General features: G+C 33.6%; 1 long non-coding RNA gene across 1 annotated transcript; it reads left to right on the top strand.

The window, feature by feature from the left end:
- Positions 1-756: 756 nt before the first annotated feature.
- Positions 757-8,434, top strand: LOC148623854 (uncharacterized). The gene is made up of 3 exons (XR_015919593.1): positions 757-798; positions 5,459-5,554; positions 8,244-8,434. It is a non-coding gene; the product is annotated as an uncharacterized LOC148623854 (long non-coding RNA).
- The last annotated feature ends 5,980 nt before the right edge of the window (positions 8,435-14,414 follow it).

Here is a 14,414-nt window from a genome sequence, read left to right as displayed (position 1 = left end):
AGGTTTGTCTGAAGTCAGAGGCAAATTAGGGTTGAAATTGGGGCCGTATTTGTCTAAAGGTAATGATGAACCTTAGAAGGAATGTTTGGATTGATTTTGGAAGTTGTGACTGGTATCATTTAAGAATTAGGAGCAAAAAAATTACCTTATTCCTATCCTGTGTCAAATGTCTAATCAAAAATCAAAGCTGTATCAAAGTTTGAATGATGTGTCCATAGTTGCCCCAACTGTTCAGAGTTCTACCTCTGCAGTTGTATCAAGCTGCACCCAGCGAAGCATATTATAAATGATAGAAGAGCTGACCACAGCCTAAGTACATATTTTTTAAAATTCCACTACTTAAATTTATAAGTTTTAGAAGATGTTACTTACCCATTGTTACTCCAGCAATGCTAGAGGTTGTCTTGCAAGCTATTGCGTTGTAGGAGTAACCCATTGTTAAATTATGTGTTTTCAAAGAAATGAGAAAATAGAAAGAAATCATACTATATAACTTAAGATACTTCATGAATGAAAAATAGAGTAAAAGTCAAGCATTCAAGCAACGCTGGCATTTAAGATTAACTGTTTTCGGAGATATAGCAAGCGCATTTTTGACATCTTATTTCATGAAAAATGGACCCCCTACAATGGCGGCCAGACAATGCTAGATATATTTTATCTTCTATAATCAAAGCTATGATAGTTTGGGCTGCTGTGTGAATCTGTTAAACCATATGTTTTTTAACACTATTGACCATATGGTAAAGTTTATCACTGAAGCTAGGAGGAGGAGGGGGATATATGCAGGTGTATAAGGTAGGTCTTAATTACGATATATTTGCTATAATACTTATAATTAATTGTAAATATTGACTGTATTGCATCACTGTCAAGAAATGTCGAAGTCCTATCCTGACAAAAACAACGGTAGAAACGGTTTGAGGTGTGCAGTTCAAATAAACTTTTTTTTTTCTTGAGAGAAATACACAAATAACAAAAAAATGATAAAGATTCTGCAACATTTCATTTGACAAACGACAAACTATTCAGGTTAAAATACCTCTGTTATAAGATCAAAAGCTTTGTGTAAATTTGAGGAAAGGAGAGAGAAAAACAAAAAAATCTAGTATATTTTTGTTTTGAATTTGTAAATATATGTCTGCATGTCTGTGAGTAATAGACTATTCCTGGAATAGGGTATGGCTTAAAACCGTCAGTTTATTACGAACTCTTAAGTGAGGAAGGAAAAGGGATAGTAGTTACAAATCAGCACAATGGATTGAGACTCCCCTCTAGGAGGTTACTCATTGTTTTAACTACCTCTCCTCGTGCTTTCAACAACTTCGTCTTGTTATACTTACTTGATAAAAGGTCAAATATTGTACAACATATCCAAAGAACGAATAATAATGATACAATATAAGCAGGGAACGTCAGAGATGTCGTTCGGGTTATATTTGATGGTTGGAAAGAACAGGACAGTGAAACATAATGTTGATTTCAAAGACCCGATGGATACCAACAAAAATCTTGTTTTAGATGCACTTTACAGATATGACGAATTCCGCATTCGCTCCTGTTCACATTTCAGCACATGTATATTTCAAATTAATGACCCACTATATATAACAAAGTAGGATTAAGGGATCATTAGAAGTAATATCTTTTAAGATGGGTAATTGAAATAAGTAGTAAAGTCTGCAGTCAAGATGATAATTTGCCGTTAAATTATCAGTACAAACGATTCCAGCATCTGCAACTCGCGTTTAGATCATAATTTGCAAAAAGAAAATACAAAGGTAAATTATCGTATCGATACAAAAACTGAAGTTTCGACCCGACAGCTACGATCGTGTCGAACAATGGATTGACATGTATCTCATAGAGAACTACCAATCGTTCCGGATTTTATCAGGTATTTTCGAATACCATTACTGACCGAGTCGATTGTTCATGAACTGAACGGATTAGCCATACATTATATTGCAAGGTATTGGTTTATCAAACACCTTCGAAATCAAAACGCTGTTTTCACCCCAATATACAAAACGCCAACTTCATCAAACATGATTAATCTCAAACTGCATGTGGACGCAGAGTACTTCGTATGAAGCCGTTAATAGCTTGATCGACAAGTCATGTGTCTAAGCAATTGTTGCTGTCTTGTTCTTTTTCTTCTACAATTGACTGTGTAGTCAAGCTTGAACATCTGATGGTGATGATTGCTACTCTAATTTGATCTATATACAGAAATCTTTATTACTTTTCATGATGTTTTCAGCGGGGCAATTCGTAATGTTTTACGATATTCTGATATGACCTCGGAAGTAATCAGAAACAAACACAAATATTCTATAGATTAAAGCCAACAAACATACTTACAACAAATAAATAAACGAAGAAATATAGATCGTTGTATACAAGCATAGCCTGAATCTGTGTTTGGGCAAAGTGTCAACAATGACAAGTAACTGGCTACTTTATTCTACAAAGACTAAATATTACATCGGTGATATATCTATCAACAGAGGAAATAGGTTTATGAGAAGTATATCCTCCTCAGCATCACCTCTTCGCTTGCCAGTAATTATTGCACAAACGTATATACGATTTGTTATCATTGTCTGTTTACACAGATGGCAAATCTCTTCTGCCATAGTTTACTGCACTTGCTACTATTGAAATTACCCTTTCTTCATTTTTGTGTTTGTAATGTAGTGGGTCGCTAAGGGCATCGTATTTATTTAGTTTTGCCCGTTTTTCTCTAATCGTCTTAAGATATAACTGAATCAAATATACAAAGAGGGGTAACTCTAATTGGTTTATCGAACCATTAAAGGGCTCGCGTGTTATTAAAGACCCGGGTTCATAGCTAACAAATATATTCGTTTTGAATTGTTTGCTCTTTATCAATACTTGTAGCGCTTATAACACATATGTAATGACTTAAAAAAACACACACAATAGTAAAAAGGACTTAATGTTTTGAATTAATGATTTGTTTTATGTGTAGTATTCTTGAGTTAACTTGAAGGTTAGCATTGAATATTCCCTCCCACTATTAATGTGTGGTCCGTTTAGTATAAGTAATTTGAAATCCTGTGTGTATCTCGGTAATTGCAAGGAGGATCCAGGGTTATTATTTGCTAATGTTTGCCAAAATTTTGCACAGAATTAACACACACAAAAATCAACAAAAGGATTGTTCCGACCCATGGAAGCCTTGGAACCGTCACATGCATTGTATTTAAGTGTATGAACAAAAGCGTCAGGGTCGGGTTTCATTAAAAAATCAACAGCAACAAAAAATTGAGATATTCCTAAGATTCCTTCTCAACTCGAATTACGACGAATCAAATTTGAAGTTTCACGTTTGAAGAAAAAGTCGGATATTTGAGGATTGATCAAGGAATTTTTAGTTTTACATATAGTCTACAGAATTCTTGATTTAATGTTTTATTGATGTATGAGTTTTTATAAAATTTGGAATGTTAGACAAATTGTGCCACTGATGCAAAGTGGGGGCAAGCCCACGTGATTGCTCTAGTATTAGTCCCACAGAGGATAGAAATATTGACGAATCAAAAGTTTTCCACTGTATCCAGACGGAATGTTACATCAGTTACGATGGTTAAAGGTTACAGACCACCAATTCAACCAATGAGCATTTGGAACGTAGGCAAAAATAGTCCTACGCAGAAATTACCCCTGTTCCTCATAGTGCTGTGAAAAAAGTTCTCATCTTATTTAAAAAATTGAAACAGTTTCTGAAAGGAAAAACATTTCTGTACATTTTATAGGTGCATTTTGCTTCTTGTGATGTGAAGCCTAATCTCCATAATGATTTTTAAATATACCCCTGACTTGTGAAAACACTGGGATTTCCCATGCTATTTATAGACCCTTCACTTCCGGTGACCAGTACTGCACTGCAAGTCTGCTAACCCCACATGCCATTCTGAGGATTGTGAGCTGACATATGTAGAATCATGCTGATATATAGTCCTCTGCAGGTTAAAGTTAAGGTAAAGTCCAGAGAAGCCATTGAATATTGTGAAATTAGCATAGAAGCCTATGGGAAGTGGAATTAGTGGTTTTTAGCCTAAAGCTGGAAATGTATATTCCTGCAGGGGTGGATCCAGAAACTTTGAAAAGGAGGGGGTGCCAGTCGTTGCTCCTGAGAAAAAGGGGGTGCTAAGACAGTACTATTTTTTTTGTCAATTTAACTCATAAGAATGACATTTTTTCCAGAAAAATGCGGGATTGCCAACTCCTGCACCCTCCCTCTGGATCCTCCACTTTCCTGCCGGGTTCAGTTCACCAAGTGTCTTTGGTTCAGTTGAATCCAGGAAGTGTTCTTAATACAACAAAGTTTAAAAATAAATTAAAAAACAACACATTAGGATAAAAAAAGACTAGGAATGAGAGAAAATATCAGGCGCGAGTCCAAAGAGGGGTTTGCCGGGCGTACGTCTCCTCTTAAACTGAAAAAAAACGAAATACTTGTTTGCATGAAATCTTAATTTTTTCAGATTTTATTTTGTTTTTGTTTTTTGTTTTTGCCTCGCTTCGTTCGGTATTTATTCTGTTTACGCCCCTTCTAACTCGAAATCTTAGATTCGCCCATGAATTAAGTAGCATTCCAGCTAAGAATCATGCAAAATACGATACATTCTTGGAAAGCCCACATATTTTTATTTTTGATATTTTGTTTAAAATGCTACAGTAAACAGAAATTAGCACTTAATTTTTCGTATAATCCGTGCTCAGAGGATATAAAAATTGTATAGAAAGCACTGTAGAATTCAAAATTAAGGGAGATAACTCTGTAAACGACACTCAAATACAATAGAATCTATTGGATTTTCATTGTTGATTATCTGCTAAGAGCAGGCAGATTTGAAAGAATAATTATACATTTCATAATATAGGCCCATAAAACAACTTAATTACAAAAATAAAAAATATGTAGCCTTTTTTGGGGTGTATCACAGTTTTCAGATTTTGCATGATTCTTACAAAGATAGCTAGTTGTGCATCCCGGTTATTCACGCCGCTCGGCAGACAAGTAAGAAAAGGTGGCTTCACTATATGCTAAAGCAACAATTGGACAAAAATCGGTTCATGTTCACGCAATGCCTAAACAGCATGTGGAGTAAGAGTGCTACCAAGTTGTGATTATTTAAGTCAATGGACCAGAGTCTGGCAGAGATGCGTACCATAGCGTTTAATTACAGGTCTATGATATGTCAGAACAAAATCCTGGAAGAAATTACTGTGCAGCACCTAGATACAAATTGAATTTATAATGAACAGATGTCATTATGTTGTGAATTTTTTCTAGAACAATATTTTTTGGAGAAATATCGTATTAAAGTAGTGTGTTTTTTGTTGTTGATGTCCTGCAAATATTTAAATTACACCTAGATTCAGTTATAAGTTTGCATGGTATTGATAATATCTTCTTATTTTGCAGGCTAGGATGGGATAGTTGATATGAAAAAGACTGACCAACCAAGGACATGTGGTATACCATCTAGGATCATACAACACAGTGAGTTGGAAAATCAAGGTATGTCATGTTCTTGGTTAAACATTAGATTAAATATAAATGCTTGAGAAAATATAAGTTGAGACATCTGTAGTTTTTGTACACCTACTTTTTGACTGAGAAACATGTAAAATGTTAAACCCCTGTCTTGTGTGGTTGTCCACCCTTCTGTCCAAATGTCATTGGGTAACATAAGCAGCCATGTTAATACCATGCTCATTATATTCCTGCTTTAGTTTTAAAAGTATTGGACTTTAAAGAATACCAAATTTGGGCATACCATGTGCTTAAGATTGTCTATTTATTCATGCATGTTATCCAAGGTGAGAATTTGTATGACTAGAATGTTTCTAAATGGTCTTAGACTTGGCATGTTTTTAGGACTATAAGGTATATTGGAACCATAGGCAATACAGTAGATGGGGGTCCTGTAGTATATTTCACAAAAAAAACAAAAAAAACTGAAAGTGTGAATTTGTTCTTAAGTTAATATGTCACAATACTATTTCTGGATTGATGTCACAACTAATTTAACATTTACAATTTTTTGTGTAATTTTGGGGATAATAATAATAAATGCCTGACATTCAATGCCAGGTATGAGGTACATGTGTATGTCTGGCTTCTATCAGTCTATGAGATTGTTAAGCAATGTTCCACATCACAAGAGTAGGCTTTTATTGATTGTTGGGGTGATGACCTTCACTATGTAGAAATAAGGGGCCAACAAAAATTTGTTTGGTATCCTAGGTTTCATACCATGAAAAAAAAAAATTATTGAAATTGACTTCTGCTGTCGTATCAAGCTGTGCCATGTAAAGGAATTTATCATAAGCTGAAACTACATGTATTTTGGATTTTAGAAAATGAGTAAAAATAATTTTTTCAGTAACTCCTCACTGAACTTGCATGTCTACTCAGGAACTCAACAAGAGCTGTTGCACAATATTTACAGTATGTTAAAGAGTGTATGGTTACTTGGATGCCTGTAACAGTAACAGTTTGATGACATTTCTTCAAAACAAACTAGAATGTGAAATAATGGCACAATGACAGACACATTAATTACCAACATCTCCTGACAGTGGATATGCACCTGAATGCAGTGAGGTTAACTAGTTTTTGCCTTAACCTCCCCTTAAATGGAAGATCTAAAATGAACTGAAATAAAACAAAAACACCATTAAATTCACTCAATAATACACTCAATGCTCTCCATGAAATGCCTCAACATACACCATATAGACAAAATGAGAGATCCACTTCAAGAATACTTACAGTTACTGAAAGATAGCTCAGAACATATTAAAGAATGAAAATACCATCCAAACTACTAGCATTAGAAATATTTAGTCACTACAACAATGTCAGTGGACTGGATTTGGAGTAGTAACATCAGGTACTAAATAGGCAAGATTTGATGTAATGCTATACTCAAAGATGACTATTTATTACGTAGGATTCCAATTAGGGGTCGAATATATCTGCTAAAACATGGTTCAAATAATAGACAATTACTGCTAACATATTAATTTTCGTGGATTCTGTCAAGTGAAAGTATTTGCAGGTATCAATTTTTTCGGTATAAAAGAAATGATTAGTTTTGTATGGTGTTAAAAATCAATTTAGCAGGTCCTAATTTTTGCAGTTTCCTGTCCACTGCGAAAATTAGTACAGCACAAAAATTATTAGGTTTACAGTATTTGAAAACAGATCCATTTTGAATATATCTTTTAAAGGCAGTTGATAAATCCACCAGATTTTGTTTGGAAGAATTTGCTTTATAGACCATATTTCTGTAAAAAAAACTATCGATGTTAAGAATCTGCAGGTGCAATTATATTTTTGTATTTTTGAGAAATTAGTAACTGTTTTTAGAAGTTTGTGATATTGATACCCCTGGTGCAAAACCTTTTCTGTGAGAAATGTGTTGCATTCATCAAAATCTGACACTTTATTACAAATACAAGCAAAATGGACCAGTTGTAAAATGTAAATACAGTAGGAAGGTGCTTCAGGAATATCACTACCTTGGAATGGAAAATTAACAATAGGAAAATCAAAATCTTCTCTTTTATTGTAAATTTTTGTATGAGGACTGCCATTTTCTAGTGTAATATCTAAATCAAGGATGCATTTTAAAACAAAATCTAAGTGTTAAAGATTGTATGGTTATAATCAGAGCAATCAACTGTGTCAAATAGTCATTTCACGAAAATATTAACAATTTTAGAAACATGTACAATGTATCAAATAGTAAGGTATTAATCAATTAAGGATTAAAAAAAACATTTTGGCATACATTTAAATTTTATGTTAAAATATAAGGTTTTGTTATTAAAGTCATCAATATTTATCTCAAAACATAGTGATACTTTTTTATTTGTAAGTAATTCAAATGAAAACTGATCTGTTGTAAATAATTCTGAGTCAGAACACCGATTTTGTTAAAATTTATGCATATATATGGTTCAGAAACTTGTAAGGTATAATATGTTCACGCCCTTCCTAATTGTTTTACCATACACATAGAATCCACATACTAGTATGGTCTGGAACACTACAAGGCAACTTTTAAATATGCAGAAGAAATTAGGCACAAATATTTATACTTTTATTATAAAGATAATATATTTTTTTATTTTGCTTTTTAAATAAAATGAGATCCAAGTATTATTAATACTGATTAATTACTTATCCTCTTCTTTAGTTACAGACAGAAGATTTTGTGATTTTCGAGTAAGACCTAGCAATCCTAGGAGAAAAAAAGGCACCACTCAACTAGATGTAGGACCAACAGAGAACAAACTAATTGATGTAACTAAGGCAAGTAAAGAACAAGTAGGAGATACTGAACAAACCAGGACAACTGATAAAACACAGATATTTAACCCTAAATAAAAGATTAGAATTAGCATTTTTGGTCAATTTTGACATGATATTATCTAGGTAAAATTTTATCCTATGAATAATATATCTCAAAAGGATATTACTTGACAGGAAAAAAAACATTTTACCACTAAAAATGTTTCCATAAAAGTATTTTAGGGTTGATATATATATCTAAGAATATTTTAACCAAATAAAATGTGGATAAAATTTTATATTGACACAGTGTATGTGTACTTTGTTTTATATTTCAAAGATCAATACTCTAGCTGGACTCGTTGTAAATTCAAGAGAAAATTTGCTGATACGTGTAGTATAAAAAGATGATGAAACAGATTTTACAATGCTATTGAATATTCCTTACAGTTTTTGAATATTTGTTTCATCAAAAGGGTTCTTAATGGTTGTACAAATTTATGCACTGCTTGAATTTCATAGGATGCATTGCAACACATGCTTAAAATCTTAAACATTACTGAAAGATTGAGCTTGTTAGCTAAGGTGTGATACCAGTTGAGACTTATAATTCAATTTATGCGAAAATAACAGCTTGCTACGCCTTCAAAGGTGGATCTGTTTTTAGTAGGTAATGAAGTTAATTAAGAAGATGTGCTTTCTTATGTTTGTGAGGAATTGTCTGACAGGAAAAACATTTTACTAGAAGAGCTTTTCTACTTGAGTTTCAGTATTTTGTCATTAAATAAAAATCTATTCTCTAGAAGATGGAAGTACTTTTTTCAACATACATGTTGATTATCTATCCTGATAGAATCTTATTAGATGTAGGTCATGTATGGCCTATCAGAGTTACTAACTCCTCAACATATATGGTTTAATCTACAACGTATCAGAGGGACCCAATCCTCAACGATTTCAATGGGTCCTACTATCCTCTTCCATTATGATCTTATCTGTCAGAAGATTTTAGTCCTCAACATGTATGGGTTTATTTTTCTGAGGTACTTTCAGAAGGTCCTAATACCCTACATGTATGGTCCAATCTATCAGAGGGTTCTAATACTCTACTTATATGGTCTAGTGGTAATCTGTCAGGGGCACATAAGTCCGCAACATGTATGGTCTATCAAAGGGTTTCAATCTTTATAGTACATGTATTTCTATGGTCTGATCTATCAAAGAGTGTTAGTCCTCTACACATATGGTCTAACCTGTCAGAACTACTAAGTTCTTTCAAGTATGGTCTAAGCTATCAGAGGGTTGTAGTCCTACAAGTACATTTATGGTCTAACTTATCATAGCATCCTAATACCCTGACAGTATGGTCTCATAAATAAGAGGGTGTTAATCTATATATATATCAGAGAGTTTAAGTTCTCTACATGTTTTGTCTGTCAGAGAACTTTAGTCCTCTACATGTATGGTCTATTCTACCAGATGTGTTAGTCCTCTACATGCACATGTATGGTCTATCTGATGAGGGCTCATAATCCTCTACATGTATGGTCTATCTGTCGGAGGGTCGTAATCCTCTACATGTATGGTCTATCTGATGAGGGCTCATAATCCTCTACATGTATGGTCTATCTGTCGGAGGGTCATAATCCTCTACATGTATGGTCTATCTGATGAGGGCTCATAATCCTCTACATGTATGGTCTATCTGTCGGAGGGTCATAATCCTCTACATGTATGGTCTATCTGTCGGAGGGTCATAATCCTCTACATGTATGGTCTATCTGATGGAGGGTCATAATCCTCTGCATTTATGGTCTATCTGTCGGAGGGTTATAATCCTCTACATGTATGGTCTATCTGGTGAGGGCTCATAATCCTCTACATGTATGGTCTATCTGTCGGAGGGTCATAATCCTCTACATGTATGGTCTATCTGGTGAGGGCTCATAATCCTCTACATGTATGGTCTATCTGATGAGGGCTCATAATCCTCTACATGTATGGTCTATCTGTCGGAGGGTCATAATCCTCTACATGTATGGTCTATCTGATGAGGGCTCATAATCCTCTACATGTATGGTCTATCTGTCGGAGGGTCATAATCCTCTACATGTATGGTCTATCTGTCGGAGGGTCATAATCCTCTACATGTATGGTCTATCTGATGGAGGGTCATAATCCTCTGCATTTATGGTCTATCTGTCGGAGGGTTATAATCCTCTACATGTATGGTCTATCTGGTGAGGGCTCATAATCCTCTACATGTATGGTCTATCTGTCGGAGGGTCATAATCCTCTACATGTATGGTCTATCTGGTGAGGGCTCATAATCCTCTACATGTATGGTCTATCTGTCGGAGGGTCATAATCCTCTACATGTATGGTCTATCGGAGGGTTATAATCCTCTACATGTATGGTCTATCTGATGGAGGGTCATAATCCTCTGCATTTATGGTCTATTTGACTGAGAGTCATAATCCTCTACATGTATTGTCTATCTGACAGAGGATCATAGTCCTCTACATGCATCTATCTGATCCAACTTTTGAGCTTTATATGTTGCAAGTGGGGAATATCACTTGGTAAGCTCCCGTATAGTCTTAGTTTAAACTTAGAAAATTATAACTTTTTTTTAATTATTTACCAGTATTCTTTTTATAGACACTAAAGATAACAGAAATATCCTAGTATTCTGGGAATCTGTTCAACTTCAGGTTAATTTTTGCTGAATCAGTCAAGTAAGATTTTTCAAATGAATGTTATTATTTAAACACCAGAGAGAGGAAAGAGTAAATCACCTTTTATCTGATAAAGAAAACAAAAAGAAAGGTAAAGGTATTATAAATCAGTGTTATGTATCTTCTCTCTGATCTTCACACCTTCATTGTTACTCTGATCATCAGCAGGGTTCTGTAACATACAACCATGAACCTTAAGGTGAAATCTTAACTTTGTTAACAACTCAAATTATACTTAAAATATAAACAACTCAAGTTATACTTAAAATATAAACAACTCAAGTTATACTTAAAATATAAACAAAATTCAGTACTTAATAAGAACAGTGTTCCATGCCCCTAACCTGCCCCAGTTAATAACTAGCACTAGCAGCCATTGTCGATTATCGATAAACATCGATTATTGTACTTGTCTTTAGAAATTGTAACATTAAGTATAAATTCTGTTGGGATGAAAAGTCTGAGGGTGAAAACATGTCCAGTATTAGTATCTTTGATATGTGAACTTGTATGAGAGATAAATGGCAGTAACCTTTGGAATAAATTTAATCCAAAATCCATTCAAAATGAAGGAATGAGAGTTCTTACAAAGCAAATTTTGAATAAATCTCTTACTTCCATGGGAGTAAACTTTGGTGATCATGGAGTTTGGAAATTGTTTGACAGGTAATGGCAGTGATCTTTGTTATGGAAATCTGTTGAGAAATATTTGGGTGAAAGTGCTTACAAGATGTGATGAATGGATGTCCAGTAATTCTAACTCCCCATGTTGCACCAAGGACAATACATGTAATGAAAACAAAAAACATTTATGACAATCTGTATATTTTTCATGATTTATTTTATACCTTTGGAAGTTCTAAAGAAACATTAAGGCAGGCATTTATTCAGGTAATATTATATGAATCTCACATTATTATTTAACTAGGTATTGAAGTTTTGTTGCTAAAATCACATGTAAATGGAGCTCTCATGTGAATTTCTTACTAAAGTACTTGAAAAGAATTACACAAGAAAACCATGTATAATTGCTTTTGCATGTGTGATGTAGATTCTTGGCTAGCTGAATGAGGTTCCTTCTTAAATCATAGAAAAGACTCACTGCTCCATGGTTTAATTTATCCAACACACTACACCCTAGTAACCAGTTTACTTATCATGACATTATCTTAGGTATCTCATCACTAAGGGAGAAGAAATTTCTTATGACTGTTGTACTTAACAGATGTAATATTTCAGTTAAATGAAAAATGAGGTTTACTGATTTTCAGTAATTACAGAATAATTATAAAAGATATATCTTCCAATATGGATTTGATAAAACAGGCATTGATCAATGTGGAACAAATACACAGATTTACAAAGTAAAATCCACAAGTAATCCACTACTAGTTTTTTGGGGGTTATAGTCTGGCAATCCATAGAAATTAAGTGCAATGATGTACTTTTGAGGTAAAAGCACTAAAGAATCTTGCTTATGTTTATTTTTTTCCAGGAAGTTGAAGAAAAAGATGTATCTGTAATTTTAGTACATTTTAATTTAATTACCCAATCTCTTAAATGGAATTGTGCTTGAACTATTGAAAGCATCTAATTGTAAAGATTCATAGAAGGCAGGATTTGCTATAACAATAGATGATTTTAATGAAGATTTTCTGTGCTCTCAGCAGATAATCCCTATTAAGGCTGATCTACCCTGCAGAGACTATTATCAGTGTTTATCAAAGCTCTTTGGACTGGATTTTCCCCCTTACCAAACAAAATTATTGTGATTTTCTAATACACTTGGCACAGTCTAGGTGTTAATGAGAGGACAATTAATTACAAAATGATTATAGTCCTCTGGCGACAGTCTGGCAGATGTTCAGACTTCTTCAGGTTAAATATAGCCTTCTGTAGTTGGCATAGACGAAGATCTTTAAATTTCTTTAAAGTAGCAAAATTTGTCATTTTCCAAGTGAACAGTTGTTGTATTTTTCTGCTGATTGGTCATAGAATATGGTTGATTTGATGATAAATTGGTTTTCTTGATAACAAAGCATAAGGATGCTGGTATCTTGTATAAGACCACAGAATCTCTTGGTTTGTTGAGTTCTCAATTTCTTGGAATGATATGATAATGTCCTTTAATAGGAATTTCTTTGACACAAATATTTCATCATAATTTGTTACAAAAAATTATACATTTTTCATGTCTTAGAAATGGTGAATATGGTATTGCAGTTCCAACCTCTGAAAGTATGCATTTCATTACACAATGTAATTTTTGTAGCAGTGTCACTATTTTACAAGACTAGATATGCTGCTTGGTACTTGTAACAATGAGCAAACACCCTTATGATGTCTTGTTTGCAACCTTATTTGTAGGGTATTTAGTCTACCTGGCCAAAGGCCATGTGATTGATTGATTGTCGGGATTTAAAGCCCATTGTTGAACCCATTGATGTGTTAATGACGAATCTCCATGCATTTAAATGGTAGACGAGGACCCATTCTCATAAAATCATGGAATCATGTGACGAGACTTATATACCCTATTGAGGACCAAAAATGGGGTCCAAAATGAGCATTTTCAACAATGTTGCATATAAATTACTTATTTCTTATCTAACTGCAAATTTCAAAACTACTAGTACTTTAATTCTGGGTAGAATCTTGTTAAACATTACATTTTGAAGTAGTGTAAAGGTCCCAACAGTTCAGGGTTCAACCTATGTGATCATATGAAGCTGTGCCCTGTGAAGCATTTTATTTCCCTTATCATTTAGATACTTATTGAATTGAACATATTTTATTGTATAAAGAGCAAAGAGATTCAACTAAAGCTATTTCGACTTATAAATGTCTTCTCCCTATAATTATTCCAACATGAAATGACAAATCCATTCAAAATTTTCAGTTTTTATTATTTTTCAATACTTATATAAACTGTTAATATCCTTGGCAAAGAATTACCATGGTTACCATATTTAGCATATAAATTCACAAAAATTATGTCCCCCTATGATGCAAATAATTTTAAATTTTCTTTCAGCTTCACCTCAAAAAGTTGTATGATGTAAATAATTTTGGTTGCCCCCTGAAATTAATTTCCTGTTAAGCTGAATTAAAGATTTTAAGTTCAATTCTGTGTAAGAATCAGGCAATGGGTGGAACATCTTTTTTTCTCAGTTTGATCTTTTTTACCTGAAATATACTCAGTACATCTAAAAAACCACAGAAAAGCTTCCAGATTTTTCTTGAAGCATCAGTGACATAGATATTTTTTACTACCAGTACTTATAGAGGAACTTAGTGCAAGAAAATTTTCCCACCATTTTTCCATAGTGCATTTCAA

Source organism: Perna viridis, chromosome 2 (assembly GCF_037379345.1).
Source record: "Perna viridis isolate PV_CMFRI_1.1 ecotype Kerala chromosome 2, ASM3737934v1, whole genome shotgun sequence".
In the NCBI taxonomy this organism is placed as follows: Eukaryota; Metazoa; Mollusca; class Bivalvia; order Mytilida; family Mytilidae; genus Perna; species Perna viridis.
Note: the sequence above shows the minus strand (reverse complement) of the source record. Positions and strands in the feature narration are given on the sequence as shown.